The following is a 13,353-nucleotide window of genomic DNA, read 5'->3' as shown; positions in this document are numbered from 1 at the left end:
GGAAAACGGATTGAGCTTTGCAGTCATTGGTGAGCTCTTTAGACCTGATTCCTTCTTTATCACTTTGAGAAACATTTTTGAGAATAAAAATTGGGAAAACTCCAAAGTACTTGTTTAATTATGGGGACTCATTGTCAAACCCCGTACCAACTCTCTAGGGCTTAAGACCCGATGCCTCCTTCTTCATCACTTCACCACAAAATTCCTCATATTTGAGATATTATTGATAGTAATAAACGTCTATTTTTTTACCTAATAAAGAGCACTTATTCTTCAAAAAGTAAGCGATAAAACCCCAGCCTTTTAAGACTTAAGACCACAGTATTTCTTCTTGACTTCACACTAAAAATACCCTTCTTTGAGGTATATTTTAAAACAAACACGTTCAAAACGTCAAGACTTGCTTAATTCTGGGCACTCATTCTTTGAAAATTAAGCTTTAAAAACCTTATGAATTCTTTGTACTTAAGACATGAGTCCTTGTACATACTCATCTTTAAAACGTATTTTAGGATAAAAACATTCAGATCGTCAACTATTACTAAATTCTGATCCCTCAAATCTTTAAAGTGCAGTGGCAATTCTTTAAAAAGTAAGCTTCAAGAACCTCGTCAACATTTTTCTATCTACTCCTCTACTACACTGCGACCACCGATGTTTTGCGGTTTCTAGCTTCCGGCACACGTGAAACACACACGCTTTTGGACAAGTAGAATTCGGCGTAAAAATATGTGTGAGTGAGTTTTGAAGCAAACGGTCCTAGTAACGGAAGGCGGCAACCGCGAGCCCACAAAAAAAACCTAACGCCTGAGTGCACCACCCGCGAGATCGCGAGGAACCGATTTTCCACCAATTTTCCACCAGTTTCACTGTCACCGTGTGCACCACTCGGAAGGACACGACACTTGCACACACACACACACGTGGAATCACACATACACTGCTGAAGAAACCACCGTCGCACCGAGACCAAACAAACACCAACAGGGTAGACAAAACACCTCGGCTCGTACGGGGTGTTGTGTTCCTTGCAACTTCAAGGAATGGAGCCTGAAGCCGCCAACAACAACAACAAAAAAACACCCCAAAACACAAACACTCACAACAGCCGCGGCCCACAACTCCCCCCACAGTTTTCCTTCTTCTTCATCCCCCCCGCCCACCTCCGGAGGAAGCGAGGACGACCGAGAGGAATTTTCCATTTTTCCGCGCCACACAACTTCGCACTCACACGTTCACCAAGACGGCATCATCATGGAGAGGTTGTACCGTGCCAGGACACCTCCACACAAAGTCGCCGTCGTCGCACGGTTCGGTTTGGTAGGTTTTGGGGGTGTTTTTTCTTCTTCTTCTTTTTCGTGCTTTTCACGTTGTTGTTGGTGGGCCGCTGTTTCCCTTTTTTTACTTTTCACTTCATCCACCAAAGGCTAGGCAGCACAGCCAGAAACAGCGGTCGCTGATGGTGCTGATGATGAGCTGGAATTTTCCGGTCACCCGTCTATTTCGTTATGAGAAATTGAGTTTCAGGTATTTGACGTCAGGTAGCGTTTCGGATTCTTTTTCCCTGCCTTTAAAAATTCGATTCCCACTGCCGGGACCCGGTCTAAATCTCGTTCACCGAAACGGCTCGAATCAAGAAGCGAAGGAAGGAATCTAATACGTGAACACTAGTTTCAGTAGGACTTCTTATCACTTGGACTATATCTTGGATGCGACTATTGTTTACAGCTGTGTGAAAGGCCCCGGAATGTTTTAAAGTCCAGCATTATGCGAGTGGAAAAGCAGGCATATTGAAGTCGGGAAATTTTGCTCTTTAAATCCAGCTTTTGTCCCATGAAAAGCAAGACTTTAAAACTGCACCCTAATGATTAGGAGCCGCTTGTACCTTACTGTATCCTAACAACACAAATCACTGCACTTGCACCTTGACAAAATTCGATTCTTCTCCCACAACTTCTTCTAATATTGTCAAAACTGAACACGGTATTTTTAGTGTTAAAAGCAACCTCTTTTATTTCACACTACCGTGTTGGTTCGCGATTAATATCCGGCCAGCAAGGAGGAGTCGCACAGGAAAAAGTAGGCTTCCACAGTTGCTGCACTCCCGAGCGACACACGAGAAACACGTACACAGCCGCACACAAACCGAGAATGGAAAGGAAAAACCCGTACGCACGCGGCGTTCTCTCCACACACGTCCGAACTCGACGAAAGCTTTCCGATTACGCACGTAAAATTCGAAAATTCACACCGCTCGACCCTGCCAGAGTCTGGAGTATGCAGCAACTGGCACCCTTCGGAAACGGCGCACCGACCGACGGCAAAATGCTGATTTCGCCCATTTCGCCTCGCTCACGGAGCAGTGTGCGCGCGAGAGAGCTGTGGTCGCTCTCTCACTCACTCACTCACGCTCTCTCTCCCGCTGCTATGATGCTCCACGAATGGCGAACTCTTTGTTTTGTTCGACACTCACAGCGCCCATGCAAAAGGGGAAAACGTGTGTGCTCTTGTGTGTTTTGTGAAGGTAAAACGAGAAGAAGATGGCAGAATGAGCGCGAAAGAGAGGGAACGACAGCACGAAGAAAGAGAAGGGTAAATTCGGTTTGGAAGAGAGCACAGTCCGTGCTGCAAGGGTGTCGAACACAGGAATTGCGGGAAATAATTTTGAGACCAGACGGCTTTTGGAAAAAGTTTTGTTAAGGGAATTGAAAGAACATTATTTTGTCGACTCTAATTGTAAAATTAGCTGACATTTTATTTCAAAACGTAAAGAGGACATCTGGACATCTTTCGGCGTAAGGCTTATAAACTCCGTTTTTTCAAACCAAAGGACATAGCCCTTGAAAACCTTCAAGGATCATGAGTTTAGCACAATAAACTAGACATCCACCGTCAGCTTTAAAAAACCGACGACTGTACTCAAACATTCCTCGCTCAACTCATCTTGTGGCATTCTTGGGAACACACTTCATCCGAATGTCCAACAATTTGGGTTCAACCTGCGGCCCAACAACACCGATGGCATCCATGTAAGGGAGAGAGAGAGAGAGAGAGTTCTAGCCCTGGAACCGATAATGGTTCTGCACAAAGCGTAAACTTTTATCGGTCTCGCTTTCACTTCTGCTCCCCCCTCTACCGACATCATGGTCCGCGGCCATCCTTCCTGTGTGTGTGTGTGTGTGTGTCGCCCTGCCATCGCTACTTACCGTACACAACCCGTAAACGGAACAGTCGTAGCCGGAAGCAATTCCAAGCAAGGACCAAAACTAATAAGTCAAAGTTTTTCCACCCAGCACACCAGACGACACACCACGCTGCAAGGCAGCAGCAGCAGCAGCCAGCCACCCATTTATGGGGTAGCCCATTTGGGTGGGAATAACGAAGAAAAAAGAAGACCGGAACCGGGACGTTCAGAACTACGGTTCGTGAAATGCCGTAAGAAAATGTTCAGGTTCTTTCCCAGGACTTGGAGCATTCTTTCCGTTCGCCCCTCGACAAATGGCGTATCCTTTCGCTCGCCTGTCCCGCTTTGGCGCTGTTTGGGCTGCTCTATTCTCCCACCGCACACCAGTGTTTCATTTAATGTGTGCAAATTTCATCTATTTTCTCTAATGGAAGAAAATTGTTTTTTCATTTGCCTTTGCACCATACACACTCGTAAACGCACATGGTGATACCGCACAGACACACAATACTAGACCGGTTGGCTAGAGCGTCCAAACGGTTGGGTCCGTTTTGGGAGGAAGAGGGTTTGGTTTATTTCATTTCTCTCGCCCTGTTCTTGGCTTAGCAGTGAAGAGAGCAGCAGCAAAAACTTCCCCATTTTCTTGCGTCCACAACGACAACAACGTCCTTTTTTTGGCAAGGACAGGCAAGGTAAGCAGCGGTCCTGTCGCCTAACTTTCCCCCCAAGCAAGAAGTTTTACTTCTGATCCCATGCGTCATGCTTAACCTAGTTTGACTTCGTCCTTTTCGTAGGTGTCTTTACAAGTTCAAGAATTTCGGTTCACACCAGCCACACATGACAAGACGACCGATTTGATGGTGATGTGTGTGGTGCTGTGAATTGTCCGCGTGCAAGACTTAAAGGCACTAACGCTCCTGGATGTGGTCTCCACATTGTACATCTAATTTAAACTTTAATCAGGCGTTGAAGACTACCAATTCAGGTAGGTTTTCAACGGAAAATAATCGATTCTGAAAGGCTTTCAACCAAAAAACACCACCATCGTGGAATCTTGGTAAGAGGATCTACTACTTCTCCAACCGAATTCGCTTTTGCTGCAACTAAAGCACCACTGCAGTGACCGTATGAAATTACTCGCATTTACTTAGCAATATACCCCCCGGCTGGCAGCTGTACATAATAGTATACACAGGGATCCCTGCTGCTAGTGCTGCGATAGGTGCCAGCCGTCAGCCCGGAGCTGCTGCCCATAAACGAAGGCGACGCTAAATGGAGCCCCACTTCAACGGTCTTATCGAGAGTGTTTAAGTTTACCCCGGGTCCATTTTACTCACAACACCCCAACCCGCTCACACGACGGGCCCAATGGACATCGCCGAACCCGCTCTCCGAATCCATTTCCGACGGATGAAGTGAACTGTCGAAAGCGTTTCCGGAACCGGTGCTGGGAAATTGGCTGGCAGCAGTGTGGGCGAGCGCGCGCGAGGGTTCCTCGACGAGAGTGCCTAGTTGCCCATGAAAATTGTGGAAACCCCTTTTGTTGGAAGAAGAAGCAGGTTGGATGCTGCCGACCACTGGTCAGAAGGAAACTGAAACTAACCCGCAAGACCAGCGCGTTGAATTAAGAAAGTTGTAAGATGTGAGGGAGGCGGTTTGCCACCGAGCGTTCGTGAGACCGGAATATGCGTACGTAAGCGGGGAAGCAGCGAGAGTTTGATGTTTTAATGATTCCCAAAGGACTTTCGCAGCCACCCGGGTTTGGCCCAAATTGAAACGAACACGTCATCGATGTGATGGTAGATGCGATGCGTAGTTTGGTGATGGTACGTCTTTGTATGTGTGTGTGTAGAATTGCTTCCAGTTGGTGTGTAGTTTTTACCAGTGGGGGCGAAATGGCACCGACATTAAAGGGGATTCTTAACGAAAACTTGAGTAAGAGCATTATAGCTCCGAAGGAAGCGAAGCAAGCAAGAGTCTTGGGCAAATGTTTTGACAGAGAGTTATTGATTGATGGCAAGTAAATAGCTGATTAGCTCTATTAAATGTTCAACATCCAATTAATATCTTACCCTTCTTGGTTGAATATCCTTAAGGAAAAGGTTGATTACTCACCTGAAAAGGAAGAAGATAAGGAGAAAGCTATTAGTTAATATTCTATGCGTTATTAATTATTTTAACTCTTTTACAAATATTCTATTAGGCAACAAATACCAAAATTTAAAATTCCGATTACGACCACAATCCCCAACAGTCATATATTCCCACTATCATAGATCGGATTTTCACACCCAACCATCCCGGTGTACACTAGAGCGTACATACACACTTTAGTGCTCATTGCAGGCCATTAATACCGCAGTTTTATTACGCTTTGGTCCCCTCTTGGAAGCCAACTTTAATCTCACAACACACACCTTGCATTTCCACCACGGTGCGCACGTTAAGCTGAAGGCGCAACTTCATGGCGACAGCCAGGGACATAAAGCGGACACGTAATCGTTTTCTAGAACTCCCCCCTCCCTCATCCGAGGCCAGGCTTTTTACGGTACGAGGAACTCAATCCTGAAGCTTTCTCCCATTACGAACCACGGCACAACAAAGGGAAGCGCAAAAGCAAGGACCGCCGCCGGTCGTAAAAATCCGCGGACTTAGATATTCGAGGTGAATTTTCCACCTCAGTTAACCTTCGGTACGAGGGCCGTGTCTGAAGATTAGACGAAGGATGGGAATGGTGACGTCCCCTGTTGGTTGCACACCCTCCAAAAACACACACACACACACTAAGCCAGCACAGGACGCGAAGGTAACAACCACCAGGCAAACGAAAGAAAAAAGTACTATCCATCCATCGTCGTGCATCATCAGTTTCGCTAATTTATTATTCTATGACTTTTGGTTCTACGGCGCGCGCCAAGGGACCTTACTTTCCTGGTGGAACTATTTTCATTCTGCCGTCCCCCTTAGTTCTACATACTTTCTCTCCAGCGTTGTTACCACACTACACTACCCTCCAGAAGGCTACACCTTCGCAAGCTTGCTCTAGTTTTTTTTTTGTTTTTGGTTGGGAAATGTTTCGGATTTGACTGGCTTGGAATGTAAAAAAGGAGACCGTGAAGGAGTAAGAGATCAACGAGCTTCTAGAATATGGTTGGCTGTACTGTATGTGAGGTTCAACGAGAAAAGAAAAGCCAAACCAACGGTCTGAGCTACATAAAACTAAAATCGAGCAATCGCAGTGAAAAACAACAGCACCATGCCAGCACAGGCAGGCCCATTCGTGGGGGAAATCCTTCCAAATCCTTCAAAGTCGGCGATCCTTGTGCGCGGTAGCGTTGTCTATTCTGTTTGGGTTCGTGGCACGGGAAGGCTGCTCCACACAAACGATGTGAAGCAAATGATACTAAAATATGAAACAGTTCTATCTGAAATGTATACGATTCCGCTTCACCTTCGTCGGGACACCCCAGGACTCCGCTCTTTCGAACCGTACAGCACGAATAATCTGTTGTAATAGGCGCGGAAAGTGAAAGTACCTCAGCCCTGTTACTGGGTTTTACCGGTCCACACACAACAGCACGACACGAGAAAAAAAGGAGCCAACACCAACCAGAAACGCGCAACGGAACCATTCCTCCGGAGCATTACAGACGCCTCGACAAATGGCGATTTTACGCAGCGTAAAAGTATTCTTTTCACATTTATCTATTGGACAGGTGCAGACCGCCAGTACACACGAAAGGATGCGCTGACACCGACAGTCCAAACAAACACAAACCAAATCCGAGCTGTAACACACGCGCCCTGTTCTCAGACCTCAGGGCGGTTGAATGATGTGTAAGAAAATGGAATCATACAAATAAATCGATGTACACACGGTTGTACCCAGTCCGTCGGGCCACCGTCGTGTCTTGCATGGTGGTCACCATTTGTACGGCAAATCGCATCGTTTGATACGCTACAAATGTTTGTATTAGGCACACAAATCAAACAACTACAGTACACGCTTGGTCCCGCGATTTCGAACGGGTGAGCGCTTAAGACAAATGCGTGCAGATGACTTCGCCGGTACACACCTAGCTTAACAAACGCTACTTATGTGTGTTTTTTTTTTGCGTTCTGCCCCAGGAATAACCCAGCAATATTTCTAATGCCGAGAACTTGAGAAAGTGATAAATATTCATCGAAATGTTGGGCTCTATGACCGTTCGGCGAGGTCATCGCGGTGAGGGGGGCAGGTGAGCTCGTTCTTCGCGAGTGATAAATAATGTTTTAATCTACCGACACCCGCGTTAAGAATCGATGAAACGGTCCATAGGCATTCAAATGTTGTACGAATATCCACCCATACCCCTCCAGGAAAAACTGATCATAAACGGAGGCAAAATTATGGCATTACGCTCAATTCTCACTAAAATATGGTTTCTTTTATAGACCCCCTTGTAGGACCATGGGCGATTGTTGATTAATTCAAAACGGCTCCGGCCAGATGCCTACTGGCGAGGGAACATTTTATTGACTACTTCCAAATCCCATCCATGCGTGCCCGACCATTCGAACACATATTAACCCTTTTGTCGACGACAGCAGCACGGCGCACAGCGCGTTGTAGGAAAATCCAGTCTCTATACATTTTGGGTCAGTAGCATGAAATTTCCTTCCCGACCCCAGTCGCTTCTTACGACGACGAAAAGGAATTCAATTTCAGCTTCGACTAAAGACCGGAACTCATTTCATAAATTACCCCACCACCAAATCGAGATTGGTCAATGGTCAAATACATCTTTGCACGGTAAACCAAAATGGAAGGATTTTGGGTGGTTCGTAAACATATTGCTTTAGTGTTAATTATTATTGACCAGTTTTATAACTTTTGACATGCGATTGGTGAAAGAGGAACACAGGACGAGGCCAAAAGCGTGTGTTTTAATATGTGCTAGTTGAGACGAAGAGCTCTTGATGGAAGGTTTGAATATTTTTGCAATAAGCGGAAATACACTAAGTAGTTAGGTTATTAAATAAAATTATCATAACAATTATAAGAATTTTCAACACTGTACGGGCAAGTTATAACTCTGAATACGAAATAAAAACATTACTGAAATAATTTTAATTTGACATTCTTCACACCAGTTTGAATAAGAAAAAAGTTCTGCTGATATAATATTAACTTCAAGGGTTCCAAGATATTTTACTAACTTATCTGGCACTAACATGGGGCGGTCCGGAGTCTGATGCGATAACGGCGCCGGTCTTCACAGTGCAGGAACGGGGATCGAATCCCATCCAGACCGCCTTCCCGTACGCAGGGATGACTACTTTGCTACGGGTAAAATCAAGTCAGAGAAAGCCAGAAATGGCAGGCCGCGAGACCTCTCGAGTTTGTAGTGCCAAAGAAGAAGAAAAAGAAGATCTGTCACTTCTTCTTCTTCTTCTGCACACCCAACAGGCTTAATCCTGGCCAGACTTAATGATATCACTTATTTGGATAGTCAGTCCTCACTACGGGGTAACGGTCCGGATGGGATTTGAATCATCCCGGTCTTGCCGTATGAATACCTGCGCCATTGTCGCCTTTACCATCGAATTGCCCCGATCTGGCCATTATCTTGCACTTAATTATAATGGCCTTTTCCCATATCTTCAGAAAACCCCAGCAATTTCCTGAGGAAGTATCAAAGTAATCACTTCTTCTCAGTCTTTAGTTGATATCCTTATGACAGAACATGCATATCGGTGACTAAACTTTGGGACAATACTAAGGACTTTGTATCTAGTTCTTGTTCTCTTAAGTCTTTCCAGCGCACCTTTAACCAGGTGCACGCGCAAGGATCATACTACCAGCGGTCGTACTACAGCTCTTCCTCACTCAAAAAGCCTATCGTGACTTCATAGAACCTTTATAGCTCAGTACTCCCAAACGTCTTTGAAGAGTGGACTCTGTCCAAAACTGACGAAAAAAAAAATTGGAGAAGCCATTACAATGACGAGCTCCGTAAGGAGCGGGTTGAACGGAGATCTCACAAGACAACCCAACGAATTAAATTCGCCTGACTCCGGTAGGCTGTTCATATTATGAGAATGACACCGGACGACCCAATCCATAAAATGCTTTTAGGTCTTAAGGCCGTAATAAGGTGAAATTTAAAAGGAGTGATGATTTTTAAGGCTGTCTACTTTTTGTGGCCCCGTACTTAAGGCTGACTACTTTTCTACGGGTAAAATTAAGTCACAGAAAGCCAGAAATGGTAGGCCGAGACCTCTCGAGGTTGTAGTGCCAAAGAAGAAGAAGAAGAAGATGATTTTCAAACGATTTTTTTAAGTTGGCCTTGGTTACATTTTCTGGAGTTTTCGCTTGGACTTATATATACATTCCCAATTGCATCGAAGTCATCAGGGTACGCAATGATCTGAATTGACTCAAAGAACATAGTTTCCATCATCATATGTCGGATGGTCTTCTTTAACCATCCCAGATGGGGCGGCCCGGTGGTAGATGCGACAGCAGCAGGATTCAAATCCCATCTATGCCGTTTCCCCATTGTGAGTCCCAACCGGGATCGTTCACTTGCAGCAAGGCACTGACTGTCCGTATCAAAAAGCTTAATAAGATCAGCATGACCTGAAGTTGTGAGGCCAACAAGAAGAATGGCACGTCGTTTTAACTTCCAGAACAGTGGTTTGCCTTACACCAAAATCAATTTCTTTTCTTAACACAAATGTTAAGAATAAAAAATCAAAACATCACCGCCAAGTTGTCAAAAAGTTATATTACAAAGAGATTTCTAACGAGCACAGGACACCCAATTCCTTCCCAGGAAAAAAAGGAGCAACACTGCATAAACTGCATCACATGTTTACAATGGATCCACACCCGAAAGCCGACAGCGTCTGATTGAAAAACTCGATTCTACGTTTCCATTACACGTTGTTACACCATCCTTGACAAGCGGAAAATGGAATCGACAGAACAAATTTCTGCGCAATTTTCAATCAGAAAGCAGGCGCGTGTCACCATCACCAAGGGCGACAGCAGAGACGAAAGAATCGAAACACGGTTGCGGTGGATCGCACCAACGCAATGCTCGGTAGAATTCGCTGAACACCGTCCAAACCCACCAACCATGGTGGAGGAAGCATAATGCATTATTTGTTTTGAATTTAAATTTCATGCCGGTTCCATTTGTGGCCACACTCCTTCACGGCAAAAATTGAAGAACGTTCCGTCACCGCGCTCACCTGTTGTGTGCGGGCGGCGGTTTGAGCGGCCTAGCTGCTAACTTTCAATCTGCTTGCCACCGCCGCCGGGACCAAAGAGCGTGGGAGCGGAGAGAAAACAAAAAAAAAAACAAAACAAAACGAACTCGGAGTCAGTTAGTGTGTTCTCCTGGGGATCAAGTTTGTTTGGTAAAGTTTTTAACCCGCGGTACCAGACACGACGCGGGACATCTTGGCGAACCGAGCGAACTACGCGCGAAATGTGTCCTGTGGTAAGGCAAAACGGAACACCAGCAGAAAAAAGGCGCATGGTTCCCTTTCGCGCCCAGTGATCATTTGCCGACTTTCCAAGTTGTGAATTTACTTACAAGAAGCAGCAGCAGCAGCAGCAGCAAGAAAAACGGAAACTACAGCGCAAATCTGTCAAGGAAAAAATAATTGACTTTTACAACAAACTTCTCCCCGTGGTGGGGACTGGGTGAGCATAACTGGAAGAGGAACAGTGTCCACAAATAAAGATGCATCAGGGTGCCCGTAGGACGACGTATTTGACAAGTGAAGTAATACTTTCAGAGCGAGAGAGAAAGAGAGAAATAGAGCAAGCGAGGAATACATTAGAGTCTTTTTCTTGTGTAGTACAATGTTGCAAAATGATCGAAAAAATCAAATTTTGGAGTTAAGAAATTCCATTTTTACTCAGAATAGGTCATGGAGAAGCTCTTCAGGATATTCTACAATTCCTTGAAGTACCTCAATCTCATTTTACCATAAATATCTCAACTAAAAAACAAACGAACTCAACAGAAAGCAAATTAAACACCCCACTAAACCTTGGAGACTGGCTTGGCTAGCCCACAGTTGGTCTCCACCAAGTGGAGCGCTCTGTCTCTAAAAAAAGGGAACTTCAAAAAGCCAGAGACTCACCTCCAAAAAAAGAGGACCAACCGGCGGAGGTCGAAGCCCCAACACTACCCGCTCGAAACCATTATCTAACGACATCCATCTGAAATGTTTATTGCGTAAATATTTAAGCGAAACATTTTGATCAAATTCACCTCGTACGCGTCACCCATCCGGAGGTAGTAGTTTTCGCGTTAACTTCAGCCAGAAAACAAAAACAGCAAGCGAGAGACAAACCTGTCCCCAACCCGGACGGACGGAGTACTTGGTAGCAGTGTGGTCCCCAGCTGTACTATGTGTGTCTCGAAGGACTCTCGCAGGGAAAAGTCGCTAGGCTCCACAACCACACACACTGGAGCTCTTATCCGATGAGGACCAACACAAACCGGATAGCTCTGGCGTACGTTGAGTAAATATTTGTGCTTCTTTCTGCGGGAGGGGAAAAGCATCAACCGAACACCGGCTCCCATTCTGACTTGCCGGGGACGACGTTAAGGACGATGGATTACTTACTTTCACCGTCGTCGTTGGCGTTGTCGTCTTCGGTGTGGGGAGCTCGCAGGTCTCCAACGTCTTTTGTCTTTGGTTCTTCGCCTACCCCGGTAGGCCCAGAGCACTTTCTCCAAGTCTCTGTCGGGCGGAATAACTTACGTACTTTTCCCAGTTACAGCCTGTTTAGAGGCATTTCCTTAGCCACGGTTAGATGAAGTGTATGCTTGTGTGTGTATGTGTGGCGTCTACGCCTTTTTCGCTACAGTGTACTGCAGGGTGAGCTTTTTCTGCACCGCAAACCCAGATGCCTCACACCGAGGAAAAGAAAATAAACGAAGTAAATGTAGCTTTCCCCAGAAACTAGCGAAATGCGCACACCGGGAAATTTCTTCATTCGTGTAAAATGTCATAAAATAAAGTAAAATAAAAACCCGGAGAGTATAAAACCAGTAACACGCACATCGTAAACCATTTTTCGGCCCATTTTTCCCAACCGAACGAGCAACCGCCGGGGGGCTCTCGGTCAGGCGGTCTCTGCAGTGTCACCCAGTAAAACCGTTCCGATGCGTCTCCAGTAAAATTGTAGCCAACTGAGAAAGAAAAACATCACCCAACTAACGTACTTTTGATCGGAGTAGTGGTTTTTTTGTCGGCCGTGTGTCGTCGTAAAGCGTTCGCTTCGTTTTCGGTTGCTACCTTCTGCGTAATGCACGGCCATATCGGGTCGGTAGTTCCCGGTGTGCGAACCCGGTGGTGGAGACAATTTCTTCAACCCGCCCATCCACCAACGTCCGACGACTTCCAAAATTTGTCCCATTGTTTCTCGCATGCAAACTCAATTTCCTGTTTCCTTCCTGTGGCACCCACCGAAAAGGATTTGCACCGAAAGGACAAACAAACAAAAGGCGAGTGTGGCGTGTGAAACACGTCGATTCAAAAGTTCCACAGCATCGCAAATCATGTTTCCCATACGGCGGCCGTCCCGGGCATACACCGGAAACCGGAAAAGCCTAGCGCGCACATACAGTACACCGGCGGAAGTTCGTACTGACGGCTCAAAATAATATGAGCTGCCAGGACACGGGCACTTGTTGGGTGTGCTTTGGGCGCATCGAGAGAAAGAGAGAGAGAGAGAGAGAGCGAAAAAAAAGTCGTCTATAAATTGCGTATCGCGTAACCCCCGGAACTCCCGGACGGTGACTGGGAGTGTAGAGAGCCTAAATCCGAATTGGAACAATCAGCAACCAGTTCCTGGAACGTCACCTCACCACACCTCTCACAATCCGAGCGGATATTCATTTGGACCGCTGCCACCAACAACGCCACCAACCAGGGGCACCATACATGTGGCCGTGATGATCATCACTGCGATCCGCCGGGTTGGAGAAGTGATTATTGGTCGATTGTTTACTTTTCCACATCCCGTTGGAAAAAGGAAGCGCGACCATACCACACCCATCATCACAGTACATCACGCTTGCTTTTTTATCTGACGGTATTCCACGAACTAGACGCATTGTAATTGGGACGAACTTTTACCTCCACGAAGCATCCATACT

General features: G+C 45.9%; 1 protein-coding gene across 10 annotated transcripts in view; it reads right to left on the bottom strand.

Moving 5' to 3' along the window:
* The window catches only part of LOC118508807 (aryl hydrocarbon receptor nuclear translocator homolog), a 207,278-nt gene that overhangs the window by 162,165 nt on the left and 31,760 nt on the right, over nt 1–13,353 (bottom strand). For 2 of the 10 annotated variants that reach the window (XM_036048533.1, XM_036048539.1), the window contains exon 1: nt 2,026–2,224. The exons of 6 other annotated variants lie outside the window; for them this stretch is intronic. The gene's annotated coding sequence lies outside the window, so the exon portion shown is untranslated. Of the gene's footprint in view, nt 1–1,885; nt 2,225–13,353 lie in introns of those variants that run through there. 2 more of the 10 variants (XM_036048534.1, XM_036048535.1) reach the window with 2 other exon arrangements.

The sequence above is a fragment of the Anopheles stephensi genome, chromosome 3, assembly GCF_013141755.1.
Source record: "Anopheles stephensi strain Indian chromosome 3, UCI_ANSTEP_V1.0, whole genome shotgun sequence".
Taxonomy (NCBI): domain Eukaryota; kingdom Metazoa; phylum Arthropoda; class Insecta; order Diptera; family Culicidae; genus Anopheles; species Anopheles stephensi.
Note: the sequence above shows the minus strand (reverse complement) of the source record. Positions and strands in the feature narration are given on the sequence as shown.